Source organism: Cervus canadensis, chromosome 2 (assembly GCF_019320065.1).
Source record: "Cervus canadensis isolate Bull #8, Minnesota chromosome 2, ASM1932006v1, whole genome shotgun sequence".
NCBI classification, from domain to species: Eukaryota; Metazoa; Chordata; class Mammalia; order Artiodactyla; family Cervidae; genus Cervus; species Cervus canadensis.
In genome coordinates this window covers 31,392,145-31,405,310 of record NC_057387.1, presented here as the reverse complement: position 1 = coordinate 31,405,310, position 13,166 = coordinate 31,392,145, and the positions used below count along the sequence as shown (strand labels likewise).

Below are 13,166 nucleotides of genomic sequence, written 5' to 3'. Positions count from 1 at the left end.
GGTGAAGTGGCTTAGGAGAAATTCCTAATTCTCACTCCTAGAAACTTCTCAAAATATTGATTCTTGGGTTCCATTCCTGTCTGTCTACCTAACTGGGACTGAATCAGTATGGTGGGCTCAGGTATACTTATTCTTGAGCAGATCCACAGGTAATTCTGAGGTGTCATTTTGATTGAGAAACGCTGCCCTTTTCTACACAAAAGTCAATGTCAGATCACTCCAGAACCCACCAGTTCTCACAGATTCCTGCCTGAATCAACTTGGTCTTCAAGTTTTCCTGTTTTTCATGGAAACTGGTTTAGATATTTGGGTGAGCTGTGAGAGAAGGTGTCTGAAAAGTCACAGAGGAAGGATCGCATTTCTGAGGTTAAAGAGGGCGGGCCCAGCCTCACTTCCTCCCTCTCCTCATCTGGGCTTCCTGTCGTCACAGTGTGATCACATTTATTCCCCCTTCACTTCTCCTTTTACACAAATAGCCCTGACATCCGTGTTACCAGTCTTGTCTTGGCGCTTCATTGATAATCACCAATTCTGCCTAAAGGAGAGAGGAAAAGCGCCTGCTTAAAGGTAAGATTGGTGACATTTGAATTTGGCTTGAAAGGAGAGAACTGAACCATATTATGTGGGCTAAGGTATCTTCGTAGGAGTCTCTGTTTATCTCTCTAGTAAACTGTGAACTTTCATGAGGCTTTTGCAAATGTCTACTGAAGGTAGTAAAATTATCAGCAAGATCCTAGTGGCCCTCAAAAGGCAATCTGGCCAGAAAGAGTTTCAGTTAACTGGATTCCAATTATTTGATGGGTCATGGTTTTCATGTGCTTAAATTGCTTCAGAACTTGAACTTCTCTGTCTGGTCATTACTGATGACTAGAGCCACTTGTGTGAAATGAAACTGGAAGATTTCCTACTTGATCTGGTCTTTAGAAGATTGGTCTTGTAATTTTAAAGTGAGCAGAGAACCAACAGCTAGAACTATTCTAAAAGGAAGCTGGGCGATTAAGATCTTCGTAATTTGAGAAATTTTCAAAAGTAAAGTTAGTGACTCCTCAGAGATACTAAACAGAAGGACTGTGATTAATCTTAATGCCCAGCTCAGAGTCAAGGACACAGGTTTCAGGAGGTAAAAGATAGACATCACTAAGAGCTGCTTAGATTAGTTGTTTTAAAAGAGCAGGAAGAGCACTGTGATCCTCAGGATTCCCCCAAATAAACTTATCCTTAGTATTCAATGGGCTTCCCTGGTGACTCAGATGGTAAAGAATCTACCTGCAGCATGAGAAACCTGGGTCTGATCCCTTGGTCAGGAAGATCCCCTGGAGAAGAGAATGGCTACCCACTCTAGTATTCTTGCCTGGAGAATTCCATGGACAGAGGAGCCTGGCGGGCTACAGTCCACAGCATCGCAAAGAGTCAGACACGACTGAGCAACTAATGCTTTCCCTTAGTATTCAAAACAAGAATATTGATAAATATAATATGACATGTACCAAATCTGGATGACTTGGAAAACAAAATGATATTGCAAGGATTTCTAATTCGGGCCCCATAAATAATGACTGTGGTATTATGGACTCAGAAAGTGATGGCCAAGCTTCATTCCTGGCTTTCTGTAACCACTATAGTCGCTGGGGGTCAGATTACCACAAGGAACTCTAGGTGAAAGCTTTTCTCCTTCCAAGATCTGCAAGAATCATACAGGGAATGGAAAGGAAAGTTCTGTAGAACCACACTCATCCACCTAATGATGAGGCATGGGAATGGGGCAAAGGGCTATAGATTCTATAAGCATCTCAGGGGTTATTGACCTTTGAATTTCAAAATAAAGACCAGACTTTGTAATGAATTAATTTAATAATCAGATGTTAAGCACACCCTAGGCCCAGGTATTATGCCTGGTAGGGGCAAGAGGTGGGGGGGTGGGGAGGGTAATAGAAAGAACGTACTTGTCCTGCAAACAGTTTTGCCCTTAAGGAACTCCCTTGGGAGATAAGAAATATCAGATATGCTTGCAAAGGAACAGAACTGAACAAAACAGAATCTTAGCTGCTGGCTAAACAAAGTTTTGCTTTCTCAATCTCCACTGGAATCTGCACTATTTTGAAATTGTGGTTAAATTAGAGCAGAGGCTGAACTGTAGCATGATTTCCTGTGATGTTTCCTGTGTGGGCCAATTAAGAGTATTTAGCCTTGAAATAAGAGAATTAGACACCTTTAAATCAGCAAGGAATTAGTCAAAGCCCAGCCTTTCACCTTTCACATCTACTACTACCTAAATGACCTCACATTTGGTAATTGACAAGAGGCACACACTGGAAACCTCAAACTCTATTGGTCTTTAGCTTCTTATGACTTCAGATTGATTTTTGACTGTCCAGGGGGCTTCAGACTAGCACGTGAAGTCTGTTTACCTTCCTCACTCCTATCTTGCAACAGACCAGGAGTTAGGGATGTGCTAAGCACGGGAGACACAGGAATAACTGATGTGGTATTTGTAGAGTAGCATGAGGACAGTCACAGCAATATACAAATGTAACACAATATAATCTTTTCTCTAATGGAACAATCCTGTGCACAAAATGTAGGAGGAGTTTAGGAGTGTGCCCAAGACTCCCTGGGAGAGATGATTGCTCAGGTTCATTTTCAAGAAAGGATGAATTTGCTATGGGGACTAGGGGTAACAGCATTTCAAACGGAATGTACAAACTCAAAGAAATGTGAATGCCCAGGCATGTTAGAAATGAGAGTAAGCAAATGAGACTGGAGTGTAACAAGCCAAGGTTGCAGGACCACAAGAAGTAGGAAATCTTTTCTACTTGGTTCTAGAACTCCAGAACCTAAAATGGAAGGGAAGCTCACTAGCCAGGCGAGTTTCAAGCTAGCCACAGACAGAGTTATGCCTGAAATATCCACTTGACAGACTTGATGGAATAGAGGTTGAAATGAGGATGAGAGGCAGATTTCTTCCTCCTTGACCTAGGTTTTCCCCCTGGATTTTAGTGAAGGGTGGAGCTTTTCTGCAAGGTTACAGCCATTCTCTCTCTTTCAGCTTCTGTTTCCGGAAATGCTGTGTTGATTTACTTACAGCGGTTTGGTTTACTTTCCTGAATTAGTCAGCACACAGTACTTCCTGTACCGAGTGAGTGTCCAGTTTGAGCAGATCACCCTGGGCCTAGCGGCTGGATACCTGGCTTCAGGAAGGCCCAGGACCCAGCTGCCACATCAGGTGCAGAGCACTGAAACAAATGCAGAGATATTAGATGGTCGTGCTGAGTGGGCCTCCAGGGTGGTCTCTGGGGCACAGAACAAAAGGACTGCAACTGGAGGCTGGGTGGTCAGTTTGGGAAAGTTGTCTGGAAGTAGGCTTTCAGAAAGAGGAAGACAATGCATTTACAAAGCGAGTGTGTGGGCACTCGGAGGGGAGGCTATGCATTTCTGTGTTGGGATACAGAGGCAAGTCCTCTCTTCATTTCCTACTTCACGGTAGAGTTCCCACTGCAGCAGTAGCATCAATACATCATAGCTATGGCCAAAAGTTGTTCCGCCACAGTGATACATTGCTATAACAATTTAAAATAAATGTGATATATTCCAAGTGTTAGAATGTTGATACTTAAAGGGAACTTAGAGATTATATAAATGCTCAAATAAAATGTCAACTCATAGTGAGAGCCCAGTTTTGCTACCATAACACTCCAATCTGCGTATTTTTTAGGTCAAGCAATTTGTTCAAAATCACAAAATTACCTAACTAGTTATCTAGAATGTTTCTTGATTCTCTAAGAAATGTTTTTTTTTTCTCCACACTACACCCTTTTCTTTCAGACTTATTAAATAGGCATCAATGAACTGTGTTATTTGTTCACATAAAGAAATTTCCAGTGTGTTTTAACATAGGCAGACATGAGAATACAACTCAATAAATCCTAAAGATCTGAAATCAATAGGCTAGCAAGTCAAATATTTAACTTGCCAAACTTTTTTGACATTTTATATTTCAGAACTTGATGGAGAAATAAAGGTAAGAAATGATTTTGATATTGCACATGTTTTAAAATTTGTTGAGGTAAATTTGATCTTATGGCTTCATATTTATTCTATATCAGGGACAACTAGAAGTATAAAGAATTGCCCCATGGTTTATTCTTCTGAAAATAACTATTGTAGAATCTCAATATTTATACCACGAGGGGCTAAAACTAAAATGATTTCAAGATCAGAATTCCTTAGATCATTTACTTACATTCAACTTTTTATTTCACTTTTTATTTTGACAAAAATTTGTACTTAGAGAAAAGTTACAAAAACAATTCCAAGAATTTCTGAACCCCCTTCATTCAGATTTCTCAAATATTAACATTTTATCACATTTTTAAAAATCTTTCTCCAGTTTTCTCATTTGAGAGCAATTGCTGACATGATATCTTTCCCCCTTAATGGTTTAGGGTGTATAAAAACAAAATCCTTTTCTTATATATCCACTTTACAATTACCAAAATCAGGATTTTTAACACTGATATAATACTATTACCACTCCATAGATTTTATTCAGTTCAGTTCAGTCACTCAGTTGTGTCCGACTCTTTGCATGACTCTTTCCCATGAATCGCAGCACTCCAGGCCTCCCTGTCCATCACCAACTCCCATAGTCTACTCAAACCCTTGTCCATCGAGTCGGTGATGCCATCCAGCAATCTCATCCTCTGTCGTCCCCTTCTCCTCCTGCCCCCAATTCCTCCCAGCATCAGGGTCTTCTCCAATGAGTCAACTCTTCGCATGAGGTGGCCAAAGTATTGGAGTTTCAGCTTCAGCATCAGTCCTTCCAATGAACACCCAGGACTGATCTCCTTTAGGATGGACTGGTTGGATCTCCTTGCAGTCCGAGGGACTCTCAAGAGTCTTCTCCAACACCACAGTTCAAAAGCATCAATTTTTCGGTGCTCAGCTTTCTTCACAGTCCAACTCTCACATCCATACATGACTACTGGAACAACCATAGCCTTGACTAGACGAACTTTTGTTGGCAAAGTAATGTCATTGCTTTTTCATATGCTATCTAGTTTGGTCATAACTTTCCTTCCAAGGAGTAAGCATCTTTTAATTTCATGGCTGCAATCACCATCTGCAGTGATTTTGGAGTCCCCCAAAATAAAGTCTGACACTGTTTCCACTGTTTCCCCATCTATCTGCCATGAAGTGATGGGACCATTTGCCATGATCTTAGTTTTCTGAATGTTGAGCTTTAAGCCAACTTCACTCTCCTCCTTCACTTTCATCAAGAGGCTTTTTGTTTCTCTTCACTTTCTGCCATAAGGGTGGTGTCATCTGCATATCTGAGGTTATTGATATTTCTCCCGGCAATATTGATTCCAGTTTGTGCTTCTTCCAGCCCAGCGTTTCTCATGATGTACTATGCATATAAGATAAATAAGCAGGGTGACAATATACAGCCTTGACGTACTCCTTTTCCTATTTGGAACCAGTCTGTTGTTCCATGTCCAGTTCTCACTGTTGCTTCCTGACCTGCATACAGGTTTCTCAAGAGACAGGTCAGATGGTCTGGTATTCCCATCTCTTTAAGAATTATTAAATTCCCCCAATTGCCCCACTAATACTCTTCTTTTCTTTCTTTTCATTTTTTCCTGTTGGAGTTTAATTGTTTTACAATGGTGTGTTAGCTTCTACTGTACAATGAAGTGAATCAGCTATTTGTATACATTTATCCTCTACCTTTTGGCCCACTAATATTCTATATTGTTGTTGTTTGGTCGCTAAGTTGTGTCCAACTCTTTATGAGAGTTGCAGCCTTAAGCTGCAGCACACCAGGCTTCCCTGTCCTTCTCTATCTCCCAGAGTTTGCTCAAATGCATGTCCATTGAGCTGGTGATGCCATCCAACTATTTTATCCTCTGTCGCCCTCTTCTCCTCCTGCCCTGAATCTTTTCCTGAATCTTTTCCATGGTCTTTTCCAATGAAAATACATCATCAGTTCAGTTCAGTTCAGTCACTCAGTCGTGTCTGACTCTTTGCAACCCCACGAATCGCAGCACTGCAGGCCTCCCTGTCCATCACCGACTCCCGGAGTTTACTCAAACTCACGTCCATCGAGTTGGTGATGCCATCCAGCCATCTCATCCTCTGTCGTCCCCTTCTCCTCCTCACCCCAATCCCTCCCAGCATCAGAGTCTTTTCCAATGAGTCAATTCTTCGCATGAGGTGGCCAAAGTATTGGAGTTTCAGCTTCAGCATCAGTCCTTCCAATGAAAACCCAGGACTGATCTCCTTTAGGATGGACTGGTTGGATTTCCTTGCAGTCCAAGGGACTCTCAAGAGTCTTCTCCAACACCACAGTTCAAAAGCATCATAGTTATGGCCAAAAGTTGTTGGTCAAGGTATTGGAGCTTCAGCTTCAGCCTCAGTCCTTCCAGTAAATATTCAGGGTTGATTTCCTTTAAGATTGACTGGTTTGATCTCCTTGCAGTCCAAAGGACTCTACAGAGTCTTCTCCAGCAACACAATTTGAAAGCATCAGTTCTTCTGTGTTCAACCTTCTTTATGATCCAACTCTCACATCCATACGTGACTATTGGAAACCATAGCTTTGACTATATGGACCTTTGCTGGCAGAGTCGTATCTCTGCTTCTTAATATGCTGTCTAGGTTTGTCACAGCTTTCCTTCCAAGGAGCAAGAGTCTTTTAATTTCACGGCTGCAGTCACCATCCACAGTGATTTTGGAGTCCAAGAAAAAATCTTTAACTGCTTCCACTTTTCCCCCATCTATTTGCCATTAAGTGATGGGGCTGGATACCATGATCTTAGTTTTTTTAATGTTGAGTTTTAAGCTAGCTTTTTTGCTCTCCTTTCACATTCATAATGAAGCTTTTTAGTTCCTCTTTGTTTTCTGCCATAAGGGTGGTGTCATCTGCGTATCTGAGGTTATTGATATTTCTCTGGGTAATCTTGATTGCAGTGTGTGCAATCCAGCCTGGCATTTCACATGATGTACTCTGCACATAAGTTAAATAAGTAGGGTGACAATACACAGCCTTGACGTACTCCTTTCCCAATTTGGAACCAGTCTATTGTTCCATGTCCTGTTCTAACTGTTGCTTCTTTAGCTGCTTACAGATTTCTCAGGAGACAGGTCAGGTGGTCTTTAAGAATTTTTCACAGTTGGTTGTGATCCACACAGTCAAAGGCATTAGCATAGTCAGGGAAGCAGAAGTAGATGATTTTCTGGAATTCCCTTGCTTTCTCTATGACCCAACAATTGGTAGCAATATGATCTCTGGTTCCTCTGCCTTTTCTAAATCCAGCTTTTACATCTGGAAGTTCTTGGTTCCTGTACTGCTGAAGCCTAACTTGAAGAATTTTGAGCATTATCTTGCTAGCACATGAAATGAGTGCAACTGTGTAGTAGTTTGAACATTCTTTGGCATTGCTGTTCTTTGCCATTGGGATCTCTGACCATACATTGCTTTTAAGTATCATTTTTGTAATTTTCTCCTATCTGGAATTGTTCCTGAGTCTTTCTTTGTTTCATTACATTGATGTTCTTGAAGACTACTGGCAAATATTTTCTAGATTGTCTCTCTATTTTGGTTTGTCTGATGTTTCCTCATGACTAGATTCAAGCTATTCCAACTTTTGACAAGAATACTTATAGAAATAGCTTTCATAATCTCACAGAGAGTCTTGCCCACTGTGGACATAGCTTGCTGAACACACCATGGAGAAGTCTCTAGGACAGGGACCCTCTGCATCAAAATTCTACATATTTTACGCTAAGGAAAGAGAACTACTAGTCCATTGACTCTGGAGCAGTTGTAGCTGTTTTATGTAACTGTTACAGTTTTGAGAGTCACCTTGTTATATAGGTCCTGTCTCAGCTCAGCCACTAGGATCATATGTGGTTTTTCTGTTGAGTGATGACCTTGCTAAGCTCCCAAATGGAGGAAACCGAGACCCCAAGATCATCTGGATTTGTGTTCCTCTTTTGCTTCTATTCTCTTTGCTTCTTCCTTCTTTCTCTCTTTTATAAATCACAAATTCCTCTCCCTGGAGAGCAGCCTTGATAGGAAATTTTCACCAGAATACAATTTAAGGAAAGAATAAGCTGACAGACACATTCTTTTGACAAAGTGATATAGACACGAGAAGAAATTAATGCATAAAGTTGATGGTTTGATTTGATTTGATTTGAGTAACACCCCTCCACCTAAAACTGCTTATTACTCTGTAAATAGACATACTTGCAAACCCACATCCTACATCAGCCTCTGCTCACAGGGGTTCAAACTGAAAAAAATGGAAAGAGTCCTCTTGGAGGTTCATCACATTGCAGGGAGGAAATTGAATGGTGAAGTAGGAGATGAGTACCCAGACCATGGGACAATGGAAGGAATGCGGGCTTGGGAGGATGAAAGACCTTGGTCTATGCCCTGTCTTTGTTGATTATTAGCTGCGTGATCTTATGCTGGTTACATAGGCTGTCTGAGTCTTGGACTTCCTGTTTGAAAAGTGGGGCTAAATTTATAAATAAAATTTATTTATGAACATTTTGCAGGATTTGAAGAACTATATCATTTATCTAAATTTATTTTGTCATGAGGGTCATAATTTGAGAGCACTTATGGAGAACAGATTTCCTCTCTTATTTAGAAAAACACTTGTGTTAGTTATGGCCCCAGTGATGAATCAAAGACCTCCACAGACTCTGTGTAGGAATAAACGGGAAACCAATAATTACTTGCTGGATACCACATTCTTCTACGTAAATTGTCAAATAGATCTGTATATTTAAAAAAATGTCTGGGAAGATATTCACCAAAAATGTTAAAGGTGGTTATCTCTGGGATGTGGGGTTGCAGAGATTTTGTTTCCTTTTTTGTATTCTCTATATTGTTTGAATTCTTTTTTTTTTAAACAAGAGCACACAAAACTTAAAACAAAGATATTTACAAAAAATGAAACAGACAAAGGATTACTAAAAGGACTTCTGGCACCTAATGTATTTTATTCCTCAAGATCTAGCAGAAATTTCAGTCACCTTTAAGAATGGACTGTTAAGGAAGTTCTAGATTTGATCTTTCCTCAGTTTTCACTGAACCAGGCAGTCTGATACTGAGCCACCCAGGAAATATTATCTCATTTAGCCAATAAGGTATGAATTATTGTATCACCACTTTAAAGAAGAAGAAATTGGGAAAGTCAGAGAGGTTAAGGAAATTGCCTGGGGCCATACTTATGGTAAGCACCAATGTTAGAATTCAAAACTAAGCCTCCCCGAGTCCAGTACTAGAGTTTGCCAAACTATGTTCCATGGAATGCAATCTTCTCTGAGATGTTAATAAGTAATCTGTAATACACGAATGGGTTTGTAGGTATACAAGTAGACATTTCTCTTAGAGACCCACAATGTACATTAGTACATAACAGTTTTCTCAGAAGTTGATCAGAAAAAAAAAACTTCATTGTTTTATGTTTAATTTTATTTAATCTCACTTCTTAAATGGTTGACCATAGATTCCTCTCACTCCCTATGGTTTTGCTTGTTTTTGTTTTAGGAATACTTACTAACATCTCATAAATATAGTAGTCTAACACCAAAGCTGTCTTGGGTGTATCCAAATTGAACTTGAATCAGATAAGGCTGGAGAGCAAGAACTGATACTTTCTTGGGACTCCTGTCTGACCATAGCCACTTCTAGGCTTGATTAGATTCAAGACTATATTTGATGACCTATTAGTATGGGTCAGAGAAAAAAGAGAGATTGAACTAGAAATTAATGGGACAGTTTATCAGCCCAAGGGTTCGTTGCTTGGTGAAAACTAAAGGGTGAACTTCCTTCCTGTCCTCCACGTTGGGTGTGGGAGGTACCACACCTAACTGCAGTTCAGTCACAGAGGTTTCCTGGAAGCTGACGTCAGGGACTTTCTTCACAGGACCACATGAGTCACAGATTTTGACTGCAGAAGAGTGTCGGTTTTTCCAGTGGGGTTGGCAGGGGTGGTAACTCCATAACTGACTAGCCAAAGTAAAAAAAAGAAAGAGGAAAGAGGTGGCACTCTCTCTGTGAAAACTGGGATCTTTATTGAATACAGTAAAAGTATTAAAAATCTTCACAAAATGGGCAGTTTTTCTCCTTTAATTCAGTGCAAGACTACGTGGAAAATCAGGGAAGGAGAAAGAGATTCTCTTTCCTGTCTGTGAAGGAAAGGATCAGTGGGGATATCCCCCGGTTTGTGGGCACCTCATTAGTGGGTGCTCTGTGGACAATTAGATTACAGGTCCTGAAGCAGCTGTCACAGGATCTGAAGATATTGGACACGAGGTGACTCTAGGAGGCACCTGGCCTTCTGGGTCAGTTATTTTCTCATGTCCAGAAGATTAGTTTGGTGGCACAGTAAACCTCAAGTCCAAAGCTCGTCACTCTACAGTGTCATGTTCATTCCACTCCACCAGATTATTCAGAATTAATGAGCAAAATTCCAGTCATTTGTTCTTTCAACAATCTCACTTTTTTAGTGTAATCAGTTACTGTGTTAAGACTCAAGGATTCAAGGATGAATAAACTACCTGCTACCCTCAAGGAGCTGACATTCTAGTGAGCTGAGTCTTGGAATGATGAGTAACTAATCAAATTATGGGGTCAGAGGAAAAGAAAGGGGCAAATTCCAATAAAGTGCCACTGAACAAAAGAAAGAAAGAAAGCACAGAGAAAAGTATCCAACATTACTTGCTAGATTTTAGAGTATAAGCCTCAGAATGTTGCTATGAATTTGGAGAGATGGAGAAGAGGAAATTAGGAAGGGTCTTTTGACATACATATACACACAGAAAACCATGACTACAAGCATTGTAAAGCAAATATATTTCAACACACACACACACACAAACTCAAACAGATAAAGAAAAATGAAGTTGTAAGTTTTCCTCAAAATTAAAAAAAAAAACAACAAATCATCACTATAATCAAAGTAGCAAATATAGTCACCACTCACAAAAGATTATGCCTGGTCTTTTGTGATCCCTGCCTCTTGTTCTTCCCTGCTCTATTTACCCCCACTGTCATACTCCTCTACCCTAGGGAATCACTCATCTGCTTTCTGCTCTTATAGTTTTCATTTTCTAAAATTTTATATACTCTAATCACACAATAGGTACTCCTTTTTGGCTAACTTCTTTCAGTCACCTTAATCATTTGGAGATTCACCTACATTCTAACATGTATCAACAGTTCCTTCTTTTTATTCCCAAGTAGTATACTATTATATAATTTTACCACCATTTATTCATCCATTCATCCATTGTTAGAACTTTAGGCTGTAGATTAGCTTCCTGGACCTGATTCCAATATATATGTGTGTGGCAGCTTTTCCAAACCAGCAAGCAATTCTTGGATACTAGCAGAGTGTCCAATAATTCAACTCAATTCTAACAATGTCTACCCAGAAATAGAATCAGATTCCACAAGCAAAGGGCTCAGTCCCACAAGGCTGCCTTCCACTTAAAATACCAGCCCCAAGTCCAAGTGTTACCCAAGCTTCAGACCTACCTATTTCCTATAAGTCAGAGGTTCCCATAACCCCATCCTCGTGTTCAACTAATTTACCTAAAGGGCTCACAGAACTCAGAAGAATCCATTTACTCACTAGACTACTGCTTTAATACAAACAATAGGTAATGTCAGATGAAGAGATACATAGGATGAAGTCTTAACAATAGGACTTTCTGTACATATGAAGCTTGGAGCCAGAATGATAGCATATAAAAATGTTCTGGTTCTCCCCTAAGTGGAAGTTTTCTGAACTCCTCCTTCTTTGTTTTTGGAGGCATGATTGACTAATTCACTTGGTGATTGATTCAACCTCTATTCCCCTCTCCCCTCCTTGAAAATCAAGGAATGAGACTGTAAGTTTCAATCCTCTATTCACAGTTGGTTCTCCTGGCAACTAGGCTCTATCCTTGGGTACTTTGCAAAGTTCACCTTCATAAAAAATACATGCCCTCCATGATCTTAGCAGTACTATTTATGATAGTCAGGACATGGAAGCAACCTAAATGTCTATCAACAGACAAATGGATAAAGAAGATGTGGCACATGATACAATGGAATATTATTCAGCCACAAAAAAGAATGAAATAATGCCACTTGTGACAACTTGAATGGACCTCAGTTCAGTTCAGTAACTCAGTCGTATCCGACTCTTTGTGACCCCATGGACTACAGCATGCTAGGCTTCCCTGTCCATCACCAACTCCTGGAACTTGCTCAGACTCATGTCCATCTCCAACTATCTCATCCTCTGTTGTTCCCTTCTCCTCCTACCTTTAATCTTTCCCAGCATCAGGGTCTCTTCCAATGAGTCAGTTCTTTGCATCAGGTGGCCAAAGTATTGGAGTTTCAGCTTCAGCATCAGTCTTTCCAGTGAATATTCAGTACTGATTTCCTTGAGGATAGACTGGTTTGATCACCATGCAGTCCAAGGGACTCTCAAAAGTCTTCTCCAACACCACAGTTCAAAAAGCATCAATTCTTCAGCACTCCACTTTCTTTATAGTCCAGTTCTCACATCCATACATGACCACTGGAAAAACCATAGCTTTGACTAGACAGACCTTTGTTGGTAAAGTAATGTCTCTGCTTTTTCATATGCAGTCTAGGTTGATCATAGCTTTTCTTCCAAGGAGCAAGCATCTTATAATTTCATGGCTGCAGTCACCATCTGCAGTGATTTTGGAGCTTAAGAAACTCTATCACTCTTTCCATTGTTTCCCCATCTATTTGCCTTGAAGTGATAGGACTGGATGCCATGATCTTAGTTTTCTGAATGTTGACCTTTAAGCCAACTTTTTCCACTCTCCTTCACTTTCATCAAGAGGCTCTTTAGTTCTTCTTCACTTTCTGCCATAAAAGTGGTGTCATTTGCATATCTGAGGTTATTGATATTTCTCCTGGCAATCTTGATTCCAGCTTGTGCTTCATCCAGTCCAGCATTTCTCATGATATACTCTGCATATAAGTTAAATAATCAGGGTGACAATATACAGCCTGATGTACTCCTTTCCCAATTTGGAACCAGTCTGTTGTTCCATGTCCAGTTTTAACTGTTGCTTTTTGACCTGCATATAGATTTCTCAGAAGGCAGGTAAGGTGGTCTGGT

General features: G+C 40.2%; 1 protein-coding gene across 1 annotated transcript in view; it reads left to right on the top strand.

Annotated features, from left to right (window-relative positions):
- The first annotated feature begins 426 nt into the window (after positions 1-426).
- CD53 (CD53 molecule) overlaps positions 427-13,166 on the top strand; it is a 35,753-nt gene continuing 23,013 nt past the window's right edge. Inside the window, exon 1 of the mRNA XM_043460360.1 lies at positions 427-567. The gene's annotated coding sequence lies outside the window, so the exon portion shown is untranslated. The remainder of the gene's footprint in view (positions 568-13,166) is intronic.